The 22360-nt window shown below is 46.5% G+C and overlaps 1 protein-coding gene across 6 annotated transcripts in view; it reads left to right on the forward strand.

Annotated features, from left to right (window-relative positions):
• Nucleotides 1-22360, forward strand: part of KAT7 (lysine acetyltransferase 7) — a 683237-nt gene that overhangs the window by 14262 nt on the left and 646615 nt on the right. The window lies entirely within an intron of this gene.

The following is a 22360-nucleotide window of genomic DNA, read 5'->3' on the forward strand; positions in this document are numbered from 1 at the left end:
AATGAAATTATGTAAAACAACAATTGCTTACAATATATAATGAAGTATTGTACGAAGGGAGAGAAATCCCTTCACGGTGAATATTTGAATTGCTGCTAATTTATTGCTGTTATTAGATTATTGGGGTTGAAGAGTATTGGAGTTGTGTTTTTTTTTTTGCACTATGACACCTCATAGAATGCTTCAAAAGGGGTCCTGAATGAACTGACCTGAAATGTAATTTGTTTATATTATGCAATGAAATACTGCCAAAGAGAAATAAATTATTCTACTGCTGCTGCTGTCCAGTCTGCTGCTATTAGTCGAGAAGTCTGAGTACTGTTTGAATTTACTCGCACTATTCCTCTTTACTTTGTTAAAGGGATTCTGTGAACGGTTGTACATAAGGAATTTGTGTTATGTACAATGATTTCTTGTGTAAAGGGAAAGTAGTCCACATATGCTCAAAATTGGAATCCTAATATGACTTTGTGGGGGACGTGCAATAAATGTAGACCAATAGTGTAACTGAAGAACAAAAGGAATTGTCATGGTGCTGGTGAATTGATGTTGAAACATTGCGGTAGCAGAGTAGTGGTTCATTGCAGTGGCAAGACAATGGTGATAGTGAACGGGTTGTCCTGGTTGAAGGCATTTTCTGAAGCGCATATGCTTCCCTTTGTTTTAGGTGCTTATGAATAAAGAAAAAATTAGAAGCATAGAGCCTCATTAAGCTTTAATAGATGTGATGTGTTGCAGATGTATTCCATGGTGGAGAAAGACACCTGGAACGATCGTGTGTGTGTGTATATAGATTATATATATATATATATATATATATATATATATATATATATATATATAGCAGTCGCCACTAAGTAGTTCTAGTTAGGACCTAGTTTCTATAGAAAAAGTGTTTTTTGTTTTGCTAATAACTTTGTCTCCGTTTGAATCTTCACAAAACTTTTAAAACTTATACTTTGCGAAGTTCAACTCCTGTTTGGGTGATCTGTCAAGCAGGGGCTGAGAAATGGGGGGGGGGGGAGGGGGGCAAAATGTGTTTTCGCCCATTCATTTTTCCATGGGATGTTTAGACACGCCTACAGCCCGAACCTCTGAACGGAATTACCCCACATTTGACACAAAGCTAGATTCTGCTATGTGAATCTGTTCAGTAGTTTCAGAAACATTAAGGCAAAAAAATATAGATATATAGGGACACAAATCCAACTTTCCCCATGCTGATATCTGATTGTCTGCCAACACTTCAGCAATAAAACACAAACAGATTTTTGATTAAAAAATTTACACAAATATCTAATTCTAAGTATATCGGACATCAAAACGCGCTCTCACACACACAGACAATCTGACAGCCACTCCCCCACCTCCCAGATACACCCTCTCTCACCCAGAGGCCGCAGACAATTCCTGCTGCGTATGGCCAAAGGGCAATGCACAGCTTGGGGTTGGGTGGTTAGGGAGGTTGGCCACAGGGTCTGGCTGTAGGCCAACCTTCTCTGCACATGCTTGAAGGCTGTGCACAGTTAAGGTTGGGTGGTTATAAGGGTTTGGCAGTGGTAGGATTAACGTATAGTAGTGAAAATTACTCTGTTAAAAAAAACACCTTCGCAATTCACTGAAAAAAAACAAAGGTTACTGGGACGTTATAGTTAGGAGATAGAATTAAAAAACATAGTTCACTGAAAAAAAAAAAAAGGTTACAGGGACTTTATAGTTAGGCTCACTTTTTAAACGTACAAAACCGTAGACATTCGCCGGTTATAGTTAGTTATTTCAAGTAACTATAACTCGTGCCTTAAGATAACTATAACTCACACCCTCGCCATGCACTGCTAATTATGTACAAATTATGCCACTACTAACATCTTTGATAACATCATTGCTAATATCAATGTAACATTTGCAGTCAAAGTTTTTGTTAAAAAAAAAAACTGTGCATGGCGAGAGACACTCCTGCACCCACTCACAGACCCTCACGCACTCGCTCACAGCCCCAGATATCTATATATGTATCCTACTGGCGGAGAAAAATGGGGGTCAACAAAAAATTAGTTTCCCATGTTAATTCCCATAGCAATGTTAGACATTACCAAAGCCCGAACCACTTGATGAAATTACACCAAGTTTGGCAGACAGGTAGCACTTGTTTCAGAAGGTGTAAATCTGTTCAGTATTTTTCGAGAAATTAAAAGGGAAAAAATTGTATATGTGGGCGGAGCCTAAGCACAGATCTCATGGTGAGATCTAATTGGATTGGCTGTCAGCACTTCAACCTGAAAGTGATGGTAGCCATCTTGGGACCAATATACATGATAGCAAGCCATTGAAATGCATTGTAGTGAATGGCAGGTTTTGAGGGTCACAAAAAGTATAAAGGGTGAATTTTTTTTTTTGTTTTGTTTTGTTACAATATTACTCATTTTGTAATGGTAACATACTAATTTTAGGAGTTGTGGTATGTTCTAAGGTGATTTTACCCTGCTGGGATTTCACAAATCATGTTTGAGGGAAAACTGTTTACTCATGATTTTCCCATTGAGGTTATGAAAAGTGCTCCAGAAGCTAACCTGAGCATATTTTCTGTAAATTCACACTTTTTCAGCCATAAGACAATGAAGTGTGACTTTCTCAATAAAACTTACTTCCAACAAGAGCAACCTGTCAGTTGATTTCCTTGTGTTCTACTGCAGCCTCCCAGAGTGTTCTAAAAAACAGCTAGAGCGCTAACAGTCTTACATATGACAAAAGTCTGCCACACCTGAAGCCATCTTTATTGAGTTTGTACTGGTGAAACTTAACACGTTTAATTTAGAATGAAACCAAATGATGAGCTTCATTTTGTCATAGAAAGTATGGTTAGTGCTGTAGAAAGAAAAATTAGAGCGCGTTTTAAGTAAGTTCTCAAATATCTTTGTCTCCTATTTCATTAAAACATTCTCACGTGTAGACTGAAACATGCACGTTCAACACCAGCAGCAGACTACCAGTTAACTCCCTGGTGATTAGCAGTTGTTTTGATGAGCAACTAGAGTGCTAACATACTGAACTAATGCCAAAAGTGTGGCACATCTGACTGCCATGTTGATGGAATCGAAATGGAATACTGAAAGCATCCTCTATTGAGGCTACTGCAGTGAACTCTGAGATTAGGGAGCTTCATAACAAGTAGGTCTGCCAAGATGGCCACAAAAGAAAAAAAGAGCCCAAATGTAGCACAGATATCACCCAAATGTATCCCAAGTATAGCCCAATGACAGAAGTGTGCAAAACATTTAGATTGTTTGTATTTTTGCAGATTTATATAGCGCAGACTTATTGTAGTGCTTTACATGAGTTTCATTTATATTACACAAGGGTACATTCCGTTTGGGCATTAGGTATGGGGAGATTACTTGATTTGCACAGGATGTCAAGCTGACGCTGAAACTCACATTCTCTCCCCTAAGTGAAACAAATAATCAAGTGATCAACTGGATAGGAAAGTCAAGATAACAAATAATTTAAAAGTGCTTTGTTACAATTTGAGACCTCGGATATGTAATTTTACTTTTTTAGAGCTTTAACCATAATTTCTATGGAAATGCTTTGGGTATTACACTTTTGATTACATCAAGATGACGTCAAACGTGCCACACTTTAGTAATAAATATAGAATGTTAGCATTCTAGTTAGTCAGAATACTGTGGGGAGGCAAAGGGCAAGGGCACAGACTCAGAAAATAGAGGGCAGGGAGCAGGGTACAAAGGTAACAAGTTGACCTTGCTGGGCTGGCAGGAGGAGCAGTGGGAGCACAACAGACCATGCAGGGCAGGGGCAACAAACCAACCCTGTAGGATAGGCTTGAGAGGCTGTGGCAAAATAACATATCATTAAGGTCAGAAGGACGAAGTAGTGGCAGTACAGCCATACATGCAAACAGACCTGATTCAGACCGGAGGCTCCCAATGTTTTTAAGCCCAAAAGCACTTTATTTTATTTGTCCCCTGCCTAAAATGTCCTCTTTTTCAATGTAAATAAACCAGGAGAAATCAATTACCCAGATTTTTATTTTCAAAATCTCCCTCTTACTAAGTTCAAAATGTTGACAAGTAATGGTACATTAAATCATGGAGAGCAGGAGCAATGGGGACAGGGACTTGGATAACAGAGGGCAGGAGGGAGATGGACAGAGGCACCAAACTGACCTACAGGGCAGGCATCGGGGGTTGCAGATGGCACCCATCTGTTCAGAGACAAGGCGGACTCGGTGCTGGAGCGCTTCAACCATAGCAGGGCTACAACCAGATTCTTGGGCCTGTCCATGACTCGCAAACCCCAGTCAATTTTTCATGATCACAGAACAGGCTTCAAACTGCGTCTGTACCCGCCTAGCAGCCACAGCGCGCATGCTACCCAGCCTCTGCATGGAGAGGACATGGTACACACAGATCTGGCCTGTCCACCATTGCCCTGGCAGCAGCAGCCTCCAGCCTCCAAACCCCTTTAGCTTGCCCTTATTCCATCATGGGCACACACTGGGAGGCAGGATACGCCATCACCTGGCCCACTGGTGGTCTGTAACATTAGACCAATGAGTTCTTCAAATTGTCTGACGAGGCTACTCCCAATCCTTCATGACCATTCCTCCACTCTTGCCACCCACTTGCGGCATACTGACGAAGGACCATCTCTCCTTTCTCCGGCAGCAAGTGCTGGCTGTCTTGGCCAAGGAAGCCATAGAGAGGGTACTAACTTCAGAAGTATGTTGTGGTTGCTATTCCCCCTACAATCTGGTTTCCAAAAAGGTTGAAGGTCTTTGTCGTATCCCAGAGCTCACCCTCTTCTTCCTCAAAAAGGAGAATTTCAGAATGCTCACGCTCGCTTTAGTCCTGTCTGCCGTGGATTGATAGTGTTGGACTTGCAGGATGCTTACTTTCACATTTCCGTCCAGCCTGCCCATAGCTGTTACCCGTGGTTCACAGTAGGCCATTAGAACTTAAGTTCACCGTGCTCCACTTCTGCCTTATCAGCATCTCTCAGATGTTCACCAAGGCTGTGGCAGTGGTTGCAGCTCATCTGCCGAAATTAGGTGTGCCAGTCTTCCCCTATCTTGACGACTGGCTGTTGAAGGTTGACTCACTCCAGGCTGCCGTGTCCCACCTCCAGGCTACAGTGGACCTCCTGCACTCACTGGGGTTCACAGTAAAAGTTTTGAAGTCACACCAATGCCCTCTCAGATGCGCCATTTCTTCGGAGCTGTTCCGGACATGGTGCAATTTCAGGCTTATCCTTCCAAACGGCGAGTCTGGGATATTCAGGCTATTATACAGATGTTTCGGTCTCTATCCTGGATTTCGGTGAGATGGACTCTGAGGCTGCTTGCTGCAGCATCTGGGAAATGCTATGTGGCACTGCAGCCAACAGGGCGACCTAGGGTTGTGAAAACTGTGTCCAGAGGTCCTGTGCCTCTGGATAAGGCTGGAACATCAGGGCATTTCCCTGGTGTTTCAACTTCTAGAGGGCTCTCTGACTGCCAGAACGGATTAATTCAGCTGTCAATGCCTGGTGGATCACATATGGTGAGTCTATCTATAGGTGGTTCAAGGTCTTTTTAGAGATCCATTTGCCACCTCCAAGAACATGCAATGTCAGCCCTTCTGTGCATTGGGGTTTCCAAGGCAACTCTCACTCGAAGACACTTTCATTTTGAGTGGAGCTCAGGCCTCCTGTACACTTTTCCACCAATACCACTCCAGCCCAGAGTTATCAAGAAGACCAGGAACGACCAAGCCCAAGTTATTCTTGTAGCTCCACATTGTGCATGAAAAGTATGGTATCCCAAACTCATGAGCATTGGTCCTTCAATCAGGCTGCCACTTTAGAGGGATCTCCTGTTGCAGCAGCCGGTTGGGTCTTGCAGGACTACCTGTGCACCGTCCACCTTCATGCTTGGAGATTGAGTGGCAGCATTTGTCAGCTTTTTACGTTTCTCCTGAAGTCTGCAATGTTAATTTACAGCCAGGCGTCCCTCAAATGATTGTATATGCCTAACGTTAGGACAATTTGTGATATGATGTGCCTCTGAGAATGTTGAGCTCCCCACCACACCCATATCCCAAGTTTTGTTGTTCATACTTTCCCTGACCCAGCAAGGCTTTGCTTTGTTTACTGTAAAAGGCTACTTGTCATGTATTTTGGCTATCTAGCAGTTACCGGACCAACCTTCTTTGTTCAAGTCACCCTTTGTGACTTACTTTCTAAAGGGACATCAAAACCTTTTCCCTCCACGCCTGTTCATCGTGCCCCCATGGGACCTTAGTCTGGTCTTGACATTTCTAATGTATGTAGCCTTTGAGCCTCTACTCAGCTGTCCTCTCTGTTTACTCACCATCAAAACAGCTTTTCTGGTGGCCCTTACATCGGCCTGGAGGGTCCGTGTGCTGGTAGCAGCTTCCGTACCCCTCCTTACAGAACATTCTACTCAGATGAACTAGTACTGAGAACTTGTGCCTCCTTTCTCCCGAAAGTGGTGACACTTTCATGTGAACCAAAAGACTTTTTTTTTTTTTTTAATGTGCCAACCGTCTTTGCTCCTCCTTCTCCTTCCAAAGAGGAGAAACTCCATGAAGTGTACCCAAAAAAGAGCGTTGATGTTCTGCATTGATCATACCAGAGCATCCTGGGTGGACGATTAACGCTTCATTGGGTACTTTGGAGTAAGGAAAGAAAAGGCTGTGCAGAAATAATCTACAATGGATTGTGCTCTACATTACAATCTGCTGTAGATTGGCCAAGAAGCAACCCCCTAAGGGCCTGCACGCTCATTCTACCAAAGCCAAGCTTGCGACCACTGTATTAGCTTACAGTCCCTGTCATCTGTCTGACTGCGACGTGGGTCTTAAACATATTTACTACGCACTACTGCTTAGACAGTCTGTGTCTGTTATGATGGCCATTTTGGCCGCTTGAACCTGCAGGATGTTTTGGTGGAATTTATTTTCACAGACCCACCTTTTGGGCGAAATCTACGGCTAGAAGTCGCTATCAGATGAACAAGTTACCTACTTTTGGTGATACCTTATCTTTTGGAGACTATCTAGCCACAGATTCCTTACTGACCCTCCTATTTTCCCAGCTCTGTGAACAGATTTCTTCACACGGCAGGCCTTGAAAAATTATAAACATGTTACTAGGCCTGCAGGTTGAGTAACTTGAATAATCTACTAGACCTAACTGTAACATACTTGACCCGTAAATGGGTCTCCAATTGTGTGATCCTAGGCATATGTTTTATTTTACAGTATTGCCTTTTTCTTAATTCTCACATAGGAGTGCACCTTCAAATATGTGAGTTTAGGATTTCTGCTGTACAAAAAAACTCTTTTCTTTGATTAAATAGACTATAAGTTTGCTCTATTTATAAGAATCTAGCCCACATATAGGGGACATGTGATCCATGACTTTCCTCTTATGTTTACTAATAGCATTGCCATCAGGGCAGGGGTGTTTCTCAGTTTGTTTAAACACTCCCTTTTAATAAATATAGTACTAAAGCATGTTGTGCCAGCACACTGTCATTTACAGACGGGAAATGTCCAAAAACCATTCCACTAACTTGCAGCCTTACTGATTAAACTTTATAGTGTATTAACAATGATCTGTGAAAATTGGGTTTCAGAAAACATACTTATTTGTAAATCACCAAGCAAAGTATTGGGATTTCTTTTTAAAATATTTTTTCAATCACTCAAAAAATGGGCTTTCACAACTACTGAAATATATTTTCAAATGTTTGCACACACAACATTTAAATAACTCTTTGTACAGGAGGCCATATAGTTCACCTTACAAAATAATGATACTTTGCAGTCGGAAGTTGTAAGGAAATGCCTCCTTGGCATAGTTACCCCCTGACTTTTTGCCTTTGCTGATGCCAAGTTATGATTTGAAAGTGTGCTGAGGCCTGCTAACCAGGCCCCAGGACCAGTGTTCTTTCCCTAACCTGTAACTTTGTTTCCACAATTTGCACACCCTGGCATCCAGGTAAGTCCCTTGTAACTGGTACCCCTGGTACCAAGGGCCCTGATGCCAGGGAAGGTCTCTAAGGGCTGCAGCATGTCTTATGCCACCATGGGGACCCCTCACTCAGCACAGACACACTGCTTGCCAGCTTGTGTGTGTTGGTGGTGAGAAAATGACTAAGTCGACATGGCACTCCCCTCAGGGTGCCGTGCCAACCTTACACTGCCTATGACATAGATAAGTCACCCCTCTAGCAGGCCTTACAGCCCTAAGGCAGGGTGCACTATACCATAGGTGAGGGCATAGGTGCATGAGCACTATGCCCCTTAGACATTGTAAGTGCAGGGTAGCCGTAAGAGTATATGGTCTTGGAGTCTGTCATACACGAATTCCACAGCACCATAATGGCTACACTGAAAACTGGGAAGTTTGGTATCAAACTTCTCAGCACAATAAATGCACACCGATGCCAGTGTACATTTTATTGTGAAATACACCCCAGAGGGCATCTTAGAGATGCCCCCTGAAAACATACCCGACTTCCAGTGTGGGCTGACTAGTTTTAGTAGCCTGCCACACACCAGACATGTTGCTGGCCACATGGGGAGAGTGCCTTTGTCACTCTGTGACTAGTAACAAAGCCTGTACTGGGTGGAGGTGCTCCTCACCTCCTCCTGCAGGAACTGTAACACCTGGCGGTGAGCCTCAAAAGCTCACCCCATTTGTTACAGCACCCCAGGGCACTCCAGCTAGTGGAGATGCCCGCCCCCTCCGGCCACGGCCCCACTTTTGGCGGCAAAGCCGGAGGAGATAATGAGAAAAACAAGGAAGAGTCACTGGCCAGCCAGGACAGCCCCTAAGGTGTCCTAAGCTGAGTTGACTCTGATTTTGAGAAATCCTCCATCTTGCAGATGGAGGATTCCCCCAATAGGATTAGGGATGTGACCCCCTCCCCTCCCCTCAGGGAGGAAGCACAAAGAGGGTGTAGCCCCTTCAGGGCTAGTAGCCATTGGCCACTAACCCCCCAGACCTAAACCCACCCCCTAAATTGAGTATTTAGGGGCTCCCAGAACCTAGAAAGATAGATTCCTGCAACATGAAGACGAAGAAGGACTGCTGACCTGAAGCCCTGCAGAGAAGACGGAGACACCAACTGCTTTGGCCCCAGCCCTACCGGCCTGTCTCCCCACTTCAAGAAAAACTGCAACAGCGACGTGCTCCACAGGGTCCAGCAACCTCTGAAGCCTCAGAGGACTACCCTGCATCTAAAAGGACCAAGAACTCCTGAGGACAGCGGCTCTGCTCCAAAGAAGAAACAGCTTTTCAACAAAGAAACAACTTTAAAAGGACTCCACGTTTCCCGCCGGAAGCGTGAGACTTTGCACTCTGCACCCGACGCCCCCGGCTCGACCTGCGGAGAAACAACACTACAGGGAGGACTCCCCGGTGACTGCAACCCTGTGAGTAGCCAGCGACGCCTGCAGAGGGAATCCAGAGGCTCCCCCTGACCGCGACTGCCTGCTTCTAAGAACCCGATGCCTGATTAGGACACTGCACCCGCAGCCCCAGGACCTGAAGGATCCGACCTCCAGTGCAGAAGCGACCCCCAGGTGGCCCTCTCCCTTGCCCAGGTGGTGGCTTAAAATAAACTTAGAAAATATATTTTTCTATACAAAAACTTGTTGACCTGGAATTGTCTCTGTGTGTTCCTCATTTATTGCCTGTGTGTGTACAAGTGCTTAACACTACCCTCTGATAAGCCTACTGCTCGACCACACTACCACAAAATAGAGCATTAGAATTATCTCTTTTTGCCACTACCTTACCTCTAAGGGGAACCCTTGGACTCTGTGCATGCTATTTCTTACTTTGAAATAGTACATACAGAGCCAACTTCCTACAGAAGGAAAATTAATTGTAGGACAAACTGACTTTTGCTTGAAGCTTCAATCGGTATGCGGGGTCAGTCAAGCCACCTCCTACCCAGTCATTGATTACGAGCAGATGCATAGCAAGGTAGTAATAGTGAATGTTGGGCATTCCCAACCTTCCATTATAGACGTCCCGTTGGCAGGTGGAAAGGGCCAATCTAGGACGGGTGCCGCTCCAAAGGAACTGGCGCACCACTGAGTCCATTTCCTTGAACCATGTCTTGGGGACTGGATATGGGAAGTTTTGTAACCAGTAAAGGAGCCTGGGGAGAATCATCATTTAATAGAATGCTATTCTCCCTAGCAGGTTGAGGGGTAGGGTCCGCCAACATTGTAAATCGTCCTTGATTCTTCTAGTAAGTGATGTGACATTTAAGTTCCCATGCTAGTTCTGGAATAAGTGCGATGAACACTACCAGGTATTTAAAACTGTTCCTACGGATGGGGATGTTGTGTTGGCACTCAATACAGTCCCTGGAGGAGTGCAGAGGGACCAGCAAGGATTTGTGGGGGTTTAGAATTAGGCCTGAGGCCTCTGAGGGGTCCATTGCCCTGCAACACACGGTCGAGTTAAGACCAGTCCACTGTATCAAAGCCTTTTGTGAAATCAAGTAAGAGCAAGTCCAGGGGGATCGAGTCGGGGCTCCACGATGCGCCAAGGCCAGGTGCAAGCGCCTGATGGGATGTCTAGTACTCTGGGAGGGCATGAAACCGCATTGGTGGGAGTTTGGGTCTTAGGGATCACCACAATTGTGGCTTGATTGACCCCGGAGGGGAAGCGGCCACTTCTTTCTGCCTCTTCGTACATGTCGAGTAGGTGGGGGCCTAGAATATCGCCACATCTACCGTACAGTTCTGCTGGGAACCCGTCTGGGCCCAGGGTCTTACCCGATGATAAGTTGGCCACTGCCTCAGTGATTTCTACCAGGCTTATAGCCTCTTCCAAGCTTTCTCTTACCACCTGGGAAATTTTAGGAAGAGTAATTTTGTTTAGAAAGGGGGGGACTCTCTTTCCACCGGGGGCGCTCCGCATATAGCCGTGCGTAATAAGAAGCAAAACTCTGTGGTGCGATTTCGCTGGGTGTCTCGGAAAGGGATCCCGTTTCGTCTACTATCTCCGAGACAACCCTGTCGGTCAAAGGCCGTGTGGCTAGCCAGTGTAAGAGTTTTCCATTTTTGTCTCCCCAACCAAACACTCGGGCGGCCGAGGCTCTCCAAATGTGTTTTGCAGACTCTAACACTACGTGTTTAATCTCCTCTCGCACCCTAATAAGCTGCCTCAGACTGGAGGCTGAAGCAGAAGTTGAGTGCAGGCGTTCAAGGTGCAGAGCGCGGGCCTCTACCTCTGACACTTGGAAATTGCGTGCACGTTCACATATGCGAAGGAGATGTTTAGCGTGCCCTCTAAGGGTAGCCTTACATGCTGCCCAAACTATACCCGGGGACCGGACCGATCCCACGTTCTGTTCAAAGTATTGTGTGAAGTGGTTTCTAACTGCTAGTGTGTATTCGCCATCCTCCAGGTAGCATGCGTTCAGGTGCCACATCGGACGCCGGGAAAGCTCTGCACTACCTAATCGGATTGGTACTGGTGCGTGGTCAGAGACCACGCGGGGTAAGATGTCAGCCCCGGTGACATTGACAACATCTAGTGCTGGCATGAACACGAGGTTGATTCGGGCGAGTGTCCCATGAGCTGCTGAGGTGTGTGTGTATACTGTTGTGTCCTAGGATGCCAAGTTCTCCAAACCTCGCACAGGCCGCGACTCTCCGCCCAGCCACTCAGGGTCGAGGTCCGGCCTGACCGGGTGGAAGTAATGTCCCCGAACACATCTAGCCTGGGATCTAGGACAGCATTAAAGTCTCCTCCTATTAGTGTAGCTCCCTGAGGGAGCCCGGCCACCACCTGGCGGAATGAGAGTAGAAAGGTGTCAAACCCGGTCAGGGGGGCGTAGGCACATACGAGGCTGAGCGGCAGCCCATGGAGCGACCCGGACATCGCAACATATCTACCCTGTGAGTCGGACTGTGTGGTCGTGATCACCATGGGCAATGAGCGGTGGAGTAGAATGGCCACTCCCCTGGAGAAACCTGAGTGGTAAACTTTATCGTACCCCCCCCCTTGCAAGCATGGGGCATTTAGTCCCAAAGAGATGTTTCCTGTAGTAAGACCACTTGGGGGGGGGGGGGGGGGGCGTATCTGCGGAGGGTACTGTACAATGCGGACCTTTTGATCTTATCTAGGAGGCTGTTCACGTTCCATGTAAGGACCTATGTCAGTGAGGGCCACGCGTGTGGGGTGCAGAAGCATCAAGGTGTTGAGTATCCGTCAATGGGCACCAGGACAACAGTCTTGAACAGTGAAATAAAATTCCAAAACAATAAAGAAAACTTGCAAAAACATTACTTCTTAACCCAATAATGAACTTTTCACCCCCCCCCCCCCCCCCACCCCCCACCCTGTACTTCTACCCCGGAAGCATCTGTCGCCCAACTACCCAACAAAACCAATACAGCCAGATGAACTGTCGTTGGAGTGGAGTGGTGGACCACTCCTTGCAAAGCGGATCATCTACAATCGATGGACAGAAGTCAAAACCATGAAAAGTAAAGAGTTTGGCGGTGGACGGGCTACCCAGTTGCCAACAGGGCCTTGTTCCAAACTGTGTGTGTCAACTCTGGGCAGTTTCCATTAAGATCTACCGGCCGCGAATAGGATCATGATTCTTGCGTCAGCCGAGTGTCGGGGACTGGCTCAGGCGGTCACCGTCCATCACGTGTGCTGGGTCTCAGGCCTCCAGGCACCCCCTCAGCCCGGATTCGGGTCCTCGACCTTTGCCTTTAGGGTCTCCAGGGCCCCTCAGTCCCCCACGTCTTGATCTGGTGCGCCTTCGGCCCCTCTGTTGTCCCGTCTGAGTGAGCAGTCCACTCCCGGGGGAGCCCCCAGCTGGGCCAGTGGGACCCCTTCGAGACCCGACACCCTCCTCTGTCAGCCAGTCCTACGCCTCCTCTGGGGATTCGAAAAAGTAGGTCTTTCAGGCCATAAGGACTTTTAAACGTGTCGGGAAAAGGAGCATGTAGGAGAGTTGCATGGCCCTGAGTTTTTGTTTAAAGTGTTGATATGACCGATGCCGGTCTGGACCTCACGAGTGTAGTCCGGGAATATTAGGATCTTGTGGTTGTCCCAGTGGAGGTCAACCGAGCTTTTGGCCTCCCTAAGGATATTGTCCCGGTCTTTAAAGTTTAGGAAACGTGCAATCATCAGTCTCTTGGGACCACGCAGGGGAGGGGGGTGCGGAGCCAGGGCCCTGTGGGCTCGTTCGATTGCAAACCAGGACGAGAGAGATTGGTCCGGCATCCAGGACCTGATCCAACGCTCTAGAAAATCGGAGTCCTTGTTATCCTTTGCTCCCTCTGGAAATCCTACAAAGCGAAGGTTGTTGCGCCGAGAGTGGTTTTCGGCATCTTTGGCATGATGGTGTAGTTCGCATGTTCAGGTTTGCAACTGAGCCACCTTGGTTCTGAGGTCGGCCAGTTCGTCTTCAGCCTGTGAGACACTGCCCTCTTCCTCAGTGATCCGTCCCACTGCATTTCTGAAATCTTGTCTGATGAGGCCCATATCCTCTCTTACCTCTCCTATCTTGGTCTCCACGGCCAGTTGTGATGATTTGATTGCCTGAAGGATGGCATTCACCCCGTCCGGTGCTGGGACTCTGGAGATCGTGTCTCCGTCACTCCGAGAGGCAGCCGGTGTGGTGAACTGGTCGATCTTCTGCTGGGAGGGTGGTGGCTGCCTGTTCGCTCTGTCCTTCCCCATGTCTCTTCCAACGTGTGGCTTAGCCTCTTTGTGCCTCGTGAAATTCAAGACTGAGTTCCAGTCACAGTGCTACCTCTTGCGTCCCCGGGTCTTAACAGGACATCTCCCAGAGGGGGGGTGGGTCCCCCAAGCCAGCCCGGACGTCTCAGGAGAGGCAATCAATTAGGGTGGCTGCACGGCAGGCCACCACTTGCAGGCCCACCTCTGGAGAGCAGACCCCACCAGGGGGGGGCAGCATCCACATGGCTGCGCCCGGCCGGCCTCCAGGTGTCCCAGGCTGGCAGCAGCTGCAAAGAAGCTCCTCACGCCCCGAATGGACCCCCAATTTCCTTCAGTCGCAGCCCGGCACAGGGCACCAGGGGGGTCCGGTACTCCTTTCGCGGGCCCGCATCCGCGATGGTCCGAATTGCCGGTCCCTGCTCCAGCGGTGACCGCCCAGCCGGGCGCGCTCAGGATCTGGGCCACCCCAGCCCCAGGAGGGCCCGTGTCCTCACTCGCGGGGCCAGTCCACAGATCGGAGGCTGCGGCCCCAGGAGCCAGGCCGCCACCTGTATAGTCCTGGCAACCCAAGGGGATGGCTCAGTATTCCCCCCGTGAGCTGGACCCCCGCGACCAGTCAGATCAGCTAACTCTGCTCCGGGTGTGAGGCCCGGCAGAGTGTTCCAGGCCGCTCCTGTCCCGGAGGCTCTGCCTTCACTTGCGTGGCCCGAGGCCGCCGCCTCCTTGTATAGGCCGCCGGCACAGTCGGCCCCCCAAGGTCAGAGGGGAGATGACCCGTGGCTGCCAGGGGCTCCTCCTCACCTGCCGCCTCTGCCGCTTCTCTTTGTCCGCCTGGAGGCTGACACGCCGGGACCCAGCGCCAGCTCCTTTCGGACTCCACACTATTTCCGCCCCTCGGCACGCTCGATCCGAGGATCCGCGCTGCTCCCCGGGCACGGCCGGCAGCTCTGCTCCTTACTGCCATCTTGGCCGCGGGATCGAACAATTTTACGGGGCTCGGGTAGCGCCGCTCCTTACTCCACGCCTCACCTTGGTCCCAGGCAATCAGGGAACCCATCGGAGTGCCTGGTAAGTGCCATAGGGCAGGAAGTTGACTGCTTCTTCTGGCGGATGACGGAGGGGTCCAGAGCACTCTGAGTGCGACCCCCATCTTGACGCCCGAAGCCACGCCCCAACTGTTTGTAAATATTAGCCAGTGCTGTCTAATAGTTAGGTCTTTCCTCAAAAGTAGTACTATACCTTATGTTGAGGTGGTAGGAGGTTTGCTGCATATAACCTGCAAAATACATTGAAGAGAAGGACCACACAGTTTCCGCAACAGTTTGAATGTGTACCCAAGAGATTGTTCTCCAGATCTTATCAAAGACATGTGATCACTGAATTTACTTCAGTTATCAAAACTGACACAAAGGTATGTATATGTGGAGACTGTCTCAGTTTTTTTATTCAAAACACAGCGACCCTGTTTCTTGGATCTTTTTTTTCTCCCCAACAAGCATTGGCAATGACAGTAGGTCTTGCATTTGCAAGAGTTGGAGATATTGGTATTGTAAATGACAATGTTTTTACCCATGTGTTTTTGTTTGGAGTGGGGTGGATAGTATGTGTTGTGAAGTGGAAATATGTGGGTTGGATTGGAATTGTTAGTTTTGGAATTCTGTGTTTGGAATTCTGTGATGTGGAGTGCATTTGTGTAGTTGAATTATGTGGCATGGTGGATAGATAAGAGATGAGGTGCACAGTCCAGATAGCCCAAATCAGGATGTGCAGATACCGATATATATTGATGTCAGGATACACAATGTTAACTCCTTAGCAGCTACACCCCCATACTGAGCCCTTTTCGGCTCTTTGGGGTAGTTCACAATCAGGGCTCCATAACTTCTTTCCATATAAGATATTCACACCAAATTTGTGTCCTTTTTTTCCCCAACATCCTAGGGATTCTAAAGGTACCAAGGGTGTACAGATTACCCTGGTAGAGGACTGAGAAATTAGCCAAAATAGAGCTAAAATATGGGTTTTGGGGGGATAATGGGGGAAAAGTGCTGCAGAAGAAAGCATCTGATTTTGTTAATGCAAATGGCATCAACTAAGGGTTTGTGGCGCTAAAATCACCATCTTCCCAGCTTTCAGGAACAGGCAGATTAGTATCAGAAAACCAACTTTTTCAACACAGTTCTGACATTTTACTGTGCCATATCCCATTTTTTCCAACTTTTTTGTGCTTTCAACCTCCTTCCACTTTGTAAGTGACAGAAATGGGTGTGAAACCAATGGTGGATCCTAGAAAGCTATATGTTTCTGAAAAGTAGACCAAATTCTAAATTCAGCAAGCGGTCATTTGTGTAGATCCTTCAATTTTTTTATACAAAGTAACAGTTGAAATAAAATAAAAACTTAGAAATTGCGATAGACAAAAAACTTCCAATCTTTTTGTCTACTTTTTCATATAACTTTTTCCAGCTATGGCAGATTTTCAAAAGCAATATACCGTTTGTCTGCTGGACTCTTCTGGTTGTGGGTAATATATAGGGCTTTGATCCAAGCCTCATAGGACTTAGGATTCTAGCTGGGGGACAAGGACTTTTAAAGTCTGTTTAGTTTGCCAGAAAAGGCATCATGTTTTGCTCTCCTGATGCTAATACAGTTGCAAAGTCGCTTATTTCAAATTACGATCTGAACTGTTGGTTAATGCGCTGCATCATGTCTAATTAATGAAAGCTGCACTATATGTGGAAAAAGCCATTAGACACCCTGGTGCTCAAGCCAATCAAGGAGAGGGAAATTGATCCTATCAATCCTGCTAAATGTTTGATGGGCACTTACTATCTCAGGGAACTCATCCTTGGAGTTCATTGGCCAAGGCTGATATTGGCTGAAAAAACTCAGACTGAACAGAATAAAAATCACAGGGCACTCTATAAACAAGCATTGGCAAAGCCAATACTTTTCCCCAATGTAAATCTTTTGGTTTAATCAATGGGAGAAACAAATGCTTCCTTACACACCGAGACCAGAAATACGTGGAGCAGCAGAACATGATTACTCGTGTGTGGGCAACAAACATTAGCTACTGCTACCCATTAGCTACTCAAGTTTGTTAACAGTTTCTGAACATCTTTTCCAATTTGGATGAAATGCACTTTCTAACAACACACTTTCTACATAGACAACTAGACAACTATTTTGCTACAGATTCATGCAAACCTTTTGCTGCGAAATTATGTAAACCTTTAATGTATCGCACCACAGTACCTACAAAACTGCTTACATATTGTAAGTTGTATTTCGAGATGGCTGCATTGCAACGGTGTATTTATTTTCGTTGCACACTGCCTTCTCGAGTTGTCCTGGCTAATGCAGACATCGTTGGTTGCTATAATAATTTGATTGGGGGCAGAGGGTGCAAAGAACCAAGCACCATTACTCCGTCGTACAAGAATGCACACGAGAGGCATTGTAGAATGTGTTAAAATATCGCACATGCATACAACTGTCGCACATTTTGAAGAATCTTCAGAGGCCACATAGAAATGGGAAAAGTAAGGTGTCACAAGTTATTGTGAAAGCTTAAAGAGGGTGCAGAGAAATGGTACTAGGTAATTAGCGTAACTATGACAATCCTATTACCGGCAGAACGAGAGCAGCCAATACGGCTCTCCCCTTGCCATTCCCCTTCACATGGTGGTCTGCCAATCTACAAGGTAAGAAATGGGGTTTTTGGTTGGCAGTCAAGTTACCCTCTGTCCAAGCAAGAACCCTCACTCTAGTCAGGGTAAGTCACACACAATCCAAAATTATCCTGTGCCCACCCTCTGGTAGCTTGGCACGAGCAGTTAGGCTTAACTTAGAAGGCAATGTGTAAAGCATTTGTGCAATAAATCATACAATACCATAATATAGCACCACAAAAATACACCACACAGTGTTTAGAAAAATATATAATATTTATCTGGGTATTTGCAGGTCAAAACGATCAAAGATGCAATATGAATTTGTAAAGATATCACTGAAAAGTGATATAAAGTGTCTTAAGTCTTTAAAAAGCAAACAAATTCTCTTTCAAGCACAAAGTACCTGGTTTGGAGTGGAAAATCTCCGCAAAGGGCTGCAGAAGAAGAGATACGTTGAAAAATGGTGTGTGTGTCGATTTCTCCCCAGCACACACACTTGCGTCATTATTTTTCATGCGGGGAAGTCGTGCGTCGTTTTCCGGCGTGTGGACAATCTCTTTCTGTGGGTCGCGGGGATTACCAGATGTCCCGGGGTCTGTGCGTGGATTCTCCTGCTTGTTTTACGGCTGCACATCGTTCTGTGGGCCTGGGCATCGAAGTTTCGCTCTCACAGCAGGCGTCGCGTCAATTTCCCCTCTGGACGTCGGGTGGCGTTGTCCTTGCGAGGCCGTGCGTCGAATTTCCGGTCGCCCCGAAGGCGTTGCGTCGGTGTGCAGCATTTTTCTCGCCGCGGAACAAGCTGTGCATCTAAATCTTCGGCGCACGAAGAGTCCAAATGAAAAAGAGAAGTCTTTTTGGTCCTGAGACTTCAGGGAACAGGAGGCAAGCTCTATCCAAGCCCTTGGAGAGCACTTTAACAGCCAGACAAGAGTTCAGCAAGGCAGCAGGCCAACAGCAAGGCAGCAGTCCTTTGGAGAAAGCAGACAGGTGAGTCCTTTGAGCAGCCAGGCAGTTCTTCTTGGCAGGATGTAGTTTCTGGTTCAGGTTTCTTCTCCAGCAAGTGTCTCATGAGGTATGGCAGAGGCCCTGTTTTATACTAAGTTGTGCGTTTGAAGTGGGGGTGACTTCAAAGAGTGTCTAAGAAATGCACCAGGTCTCCTTTCCGTTCAATCCTGTCTGCCAGGGTCCCAGTAGGGGGTGTGGCAGTCCTTTGTGTGAGGGCAGGCCCTCCACCCTCCCAGCCCAGGAAGACCCATTCAGAATGCAGATGTATGCAAGTGAGGCTGAGTACCCTGTGTTTGGGGTGTGTCTGAGTGAATGCACAAGGAGCTGTCAACTAAACCCAGCCAGACATGGATCGAAGGGCACAGAAAGATTTAAGTGCAAAGAAATGCTCACTTTCTAAAAGTGGCATTTCTAGTATAGTAATATTAAATCCGACTTCACCAGTCAGCAAGATTTTGTATGACCATTCTGGCCATGCTAAATATGACCTTCCTGCTCCTTTCAGATCCGCAGCTGCCACTTCAACAATGTATGAGGGCAGCCCCAATGTTAGCCTATGAAGGGAGCATGACTCACAGTAATGTAAAAACGAATTTAGGAGTTTTACACTACCAGGACATATAACTTCACAGGTACATGTCCTGCCTTTTACCCACACAGCAGCCTGCTCTAGGGGTTACCTAGGGCACACATTAGGGGTGACTTATATGTAGAAAAAGGGGAGTTCTAGGCTTGGCAAGTACTTTTAAATGCCAAGTCAAAGTGGCAGTGAAACTGCACACACAGGCCTTGCAGTGGCAGGCCTGAGACAAGGTTAAGGGGCTACTGAAGTGGGTGGCACCACCAGTGCTGCAGGCCCACTAGTAGCATTTAATCTACAGGCCTAGGCACATATAGTGCACTCTACTAGGGACTTACAAGTAAATTAAATAGCCAGTCATGGATAAACCAATCAGTAGTACAATTTACACAGAGAGCATATGCACTGGTTAGCAGTGGTAAAGTGCCCAGAGGTCAAAAGCCAACAACAACAGGTCAGAAAAAATAGGAGGAAGGAGGCAAAAAGTTTGGGGATGACCCTGTCAAAAAGCCAGGTCCAACAGTAACGCATCTCAAAACTGAATGAAAATAAAACTACGGTTTGTCTCCCAGCATATCTAAGCCACAGCGTCCATTAGAAGAAACCCACAACTATGAAAAGGAACCGATGACCGGAAAAGAACATCATACGAGAATGACGGGTAAAGCAGAATAAAGAAAAACAAGCATTTGCAATGCAATAGGTCTGCATTTGCGAGAGTTACAGCAATGGCGTTGTCAGTGTCTTTTATGTGTTTTGGTTTGGAGTGTAGGGGATGTATGTGGTGTGCAGTGGAATTTTGTGGTTTGTATTTTAACTGTTACTTGTGTAGTGTGGAATTGTGTGGTACGGAGTTTATTTCTGTAGTGGAATTATGTTGCATGATTAATATATATGGGTGAGAACTACATAGAATAGATAGGAAGATTAAGAGGGATAGGTAGTTATTTAGGAACTGTTGCAAGCTTTCTTCACACAGAAGGTTCGTTGCAAGCTTCTGTCACACAGAAGGTACAATTCAAGCTTCCCTCACAGCGAAGGTACTATTCAAGCTTCCCTCACACAGATTGTACAGTGCAAGCTTCCCTCGCAGAGAAAGGCCATTGCAAGCTTCCCTCACAGAGAATGTACCATTCATGCTTCCCTCACACAGAGCAGATACAGTACAGGCAGTAGTGCAAGCTTCACTCACACACAGAGCAGATATTGCACAGGCAGCAACAGTGCAAGTTTCCCTAGCACTCAACATATACAGCACAGCAGCAGTGCAAGCTTCCCCCCAGACAGAGCACATACAGCCCAGGCAGCAGCAGACAATGTTGGTTGCTATAATAATTTGGTTGGCGGCAGAGGGTCCCTCGCACACATTGCCGATACAGCACAGCAGTAGTGCAAGCTTCCCTCACGTAGTTGATGCAACAATGCAAGCTTCCCTCACACACAGAGTAGATAGAGCACATTCAAAAGCAGAGCAAGTTTCCCTCACTCACAGCCTTATACAGCAACCGTGCAAGCTTTCTTCACACGCACACCAGATACAGCTCATTTAGCAGCAGTGCAAGCTTCCCTCACACACTGCAGATACAGCACGGCAGCAATGCAAGCTCCCCTCACACACAGAACAGATGCAACCTAGGCAGCAGCAGTGCAAGCGTCCTTCACACACAGCAGATGGAACATAGCAGCAGTTCAAGCTTCCCTCTCAGAGAATGAACAGTGCAAGCTTCCCTTACAGAAGGGACAGATACAATGCAGGCAGCATTGTAAGCTTCCCTCACACACAGCAGATGCAGCACAGCAGCAGTTCACCATCGTTGTAGTTAAAAAGGCCGATTCCAGAGCGGCCTGACTGCTAACAGTCAGAAATGGTTGGCACATTATAATCTGCTGTATCTGTGCAGAGCATCGCGATGGGATAACATTAGCCAAGCAAAGTCTTTCTCGCTCGTGGCAAGAGTCAAAACTAAGCAGGCCAAGCACTGCAGACGCTTACAGTGCACAAACAAGCGGGCAGCCCTGGGGTCCCGGAAGCACATGGCATTAGGCATGTTTTAGCGCACACTCGTTCAAGTTGGTCAGTTTCAGTGAGGGACTGCCATCTGATCCAAACGCAGTATGCTGAAATATTGAAAATAACAGGCAGTGAGGGGCGGGAGGTGGGGCTGTGGGTACGGCACAGGGTGATTAAGTGAACTGCAAGCAGCAGTTGGGGAGAAAATGCACAGTATTTTTGCAAATTTTTGGTCTGATAATATATAGTGTGTTTTATGCAACAGGGTGCATTACTTGAAGTGAAATTTTAAATACAAAGCACATCGTGAGTAAATTAAAACCTAGTGCAGGTTTAAAAATACATATATTTATTTAAATAAAGAAGATAAGATAATTTGTTCTTTGAAACAGTAACCCTTTGCTAACAGGCTTCTTCTGCATTTACAATATTTATTTTAATACAATAGATGCTTGAATCAAGGATAGGCCTGCAAGAGTGAGCTTGTCAGGTGTGTTGATTTATTGTTTTAACAGCTGCATTGTCAAACTGTTTTAGCTTGGACTGAAAGGAAAACAAAATGATGTGTTTAACTTTGTTTAGGGAAGCTAAATATCCTGCATTTGAATTCAACATTGAATTACATGAAATAATTCACATTTAGACCACTTTTCAGTGAAGTATTTTACACGCACATAAACTGTTTTATCGCTTACACCCCGACCTAAGAGCTAGACGGGGGATTTTTCTTTAACTTGGATTGTATCCTATTGCAAATGGATTTATATAGTGTTTACTACCACTGATGAAGTGCTGAACTTAAATAAAACTAAATAAATAACTTGTAAGTGGGAGTAATCTGTGAGCATGTTGTTTTAAAATAAAAAACGCAAATTCACTGTGGGACAGCTGCCCTGCTATCACCGACCTACATACTGGCAATTTATCATAGGTAGCAAGCAGGTAAACTCGCCAGCTCGATAGCAGTGAAGAAAAAATTGTGAAGAGACATGGAAAGCAGAAGTACAGGAGCTGGGAGCCTCCACATAAAGTCGGAAAGTCCAACCCCTCCTAAATGATTACCAAATGTTAAAAAACTTTTGGGTCCGAACAGGCAGCTCTACATTTAAAAAGTCGTATTTTAAAGTCAAATGTACAAAAGCTGTTCTGTGGATCCCTCACAAAGAGCATGACTGATGGTCAAACCTGCGAGGAGCCCCCTCCTACTCTGATGGATGCAGCTGCGCGGGGGGGCAGGGGAATACAAATAGATGGAAGGTTTTGATTTCTCATATTACATAAAGCAAAGCTTAAACCTGACCTCAACATGCCAATAACGTGCAATGGGTACAGACA

Source organism: Pleurodeles waltl, chromosome 6, assembly GCF_031143425.1.
Source record: "Pleurodeles waltl isolate 20211129_DDA chromosome 6, aPleWal1.hap1.20221129, whole genome shotgun sequence".
Lineage (NCBI taxonomy): Eukaryota > Metazoa > Chordata > Amphibia > Caudata > Salamandridae > Pleurodeles > Pleurodeles waltl.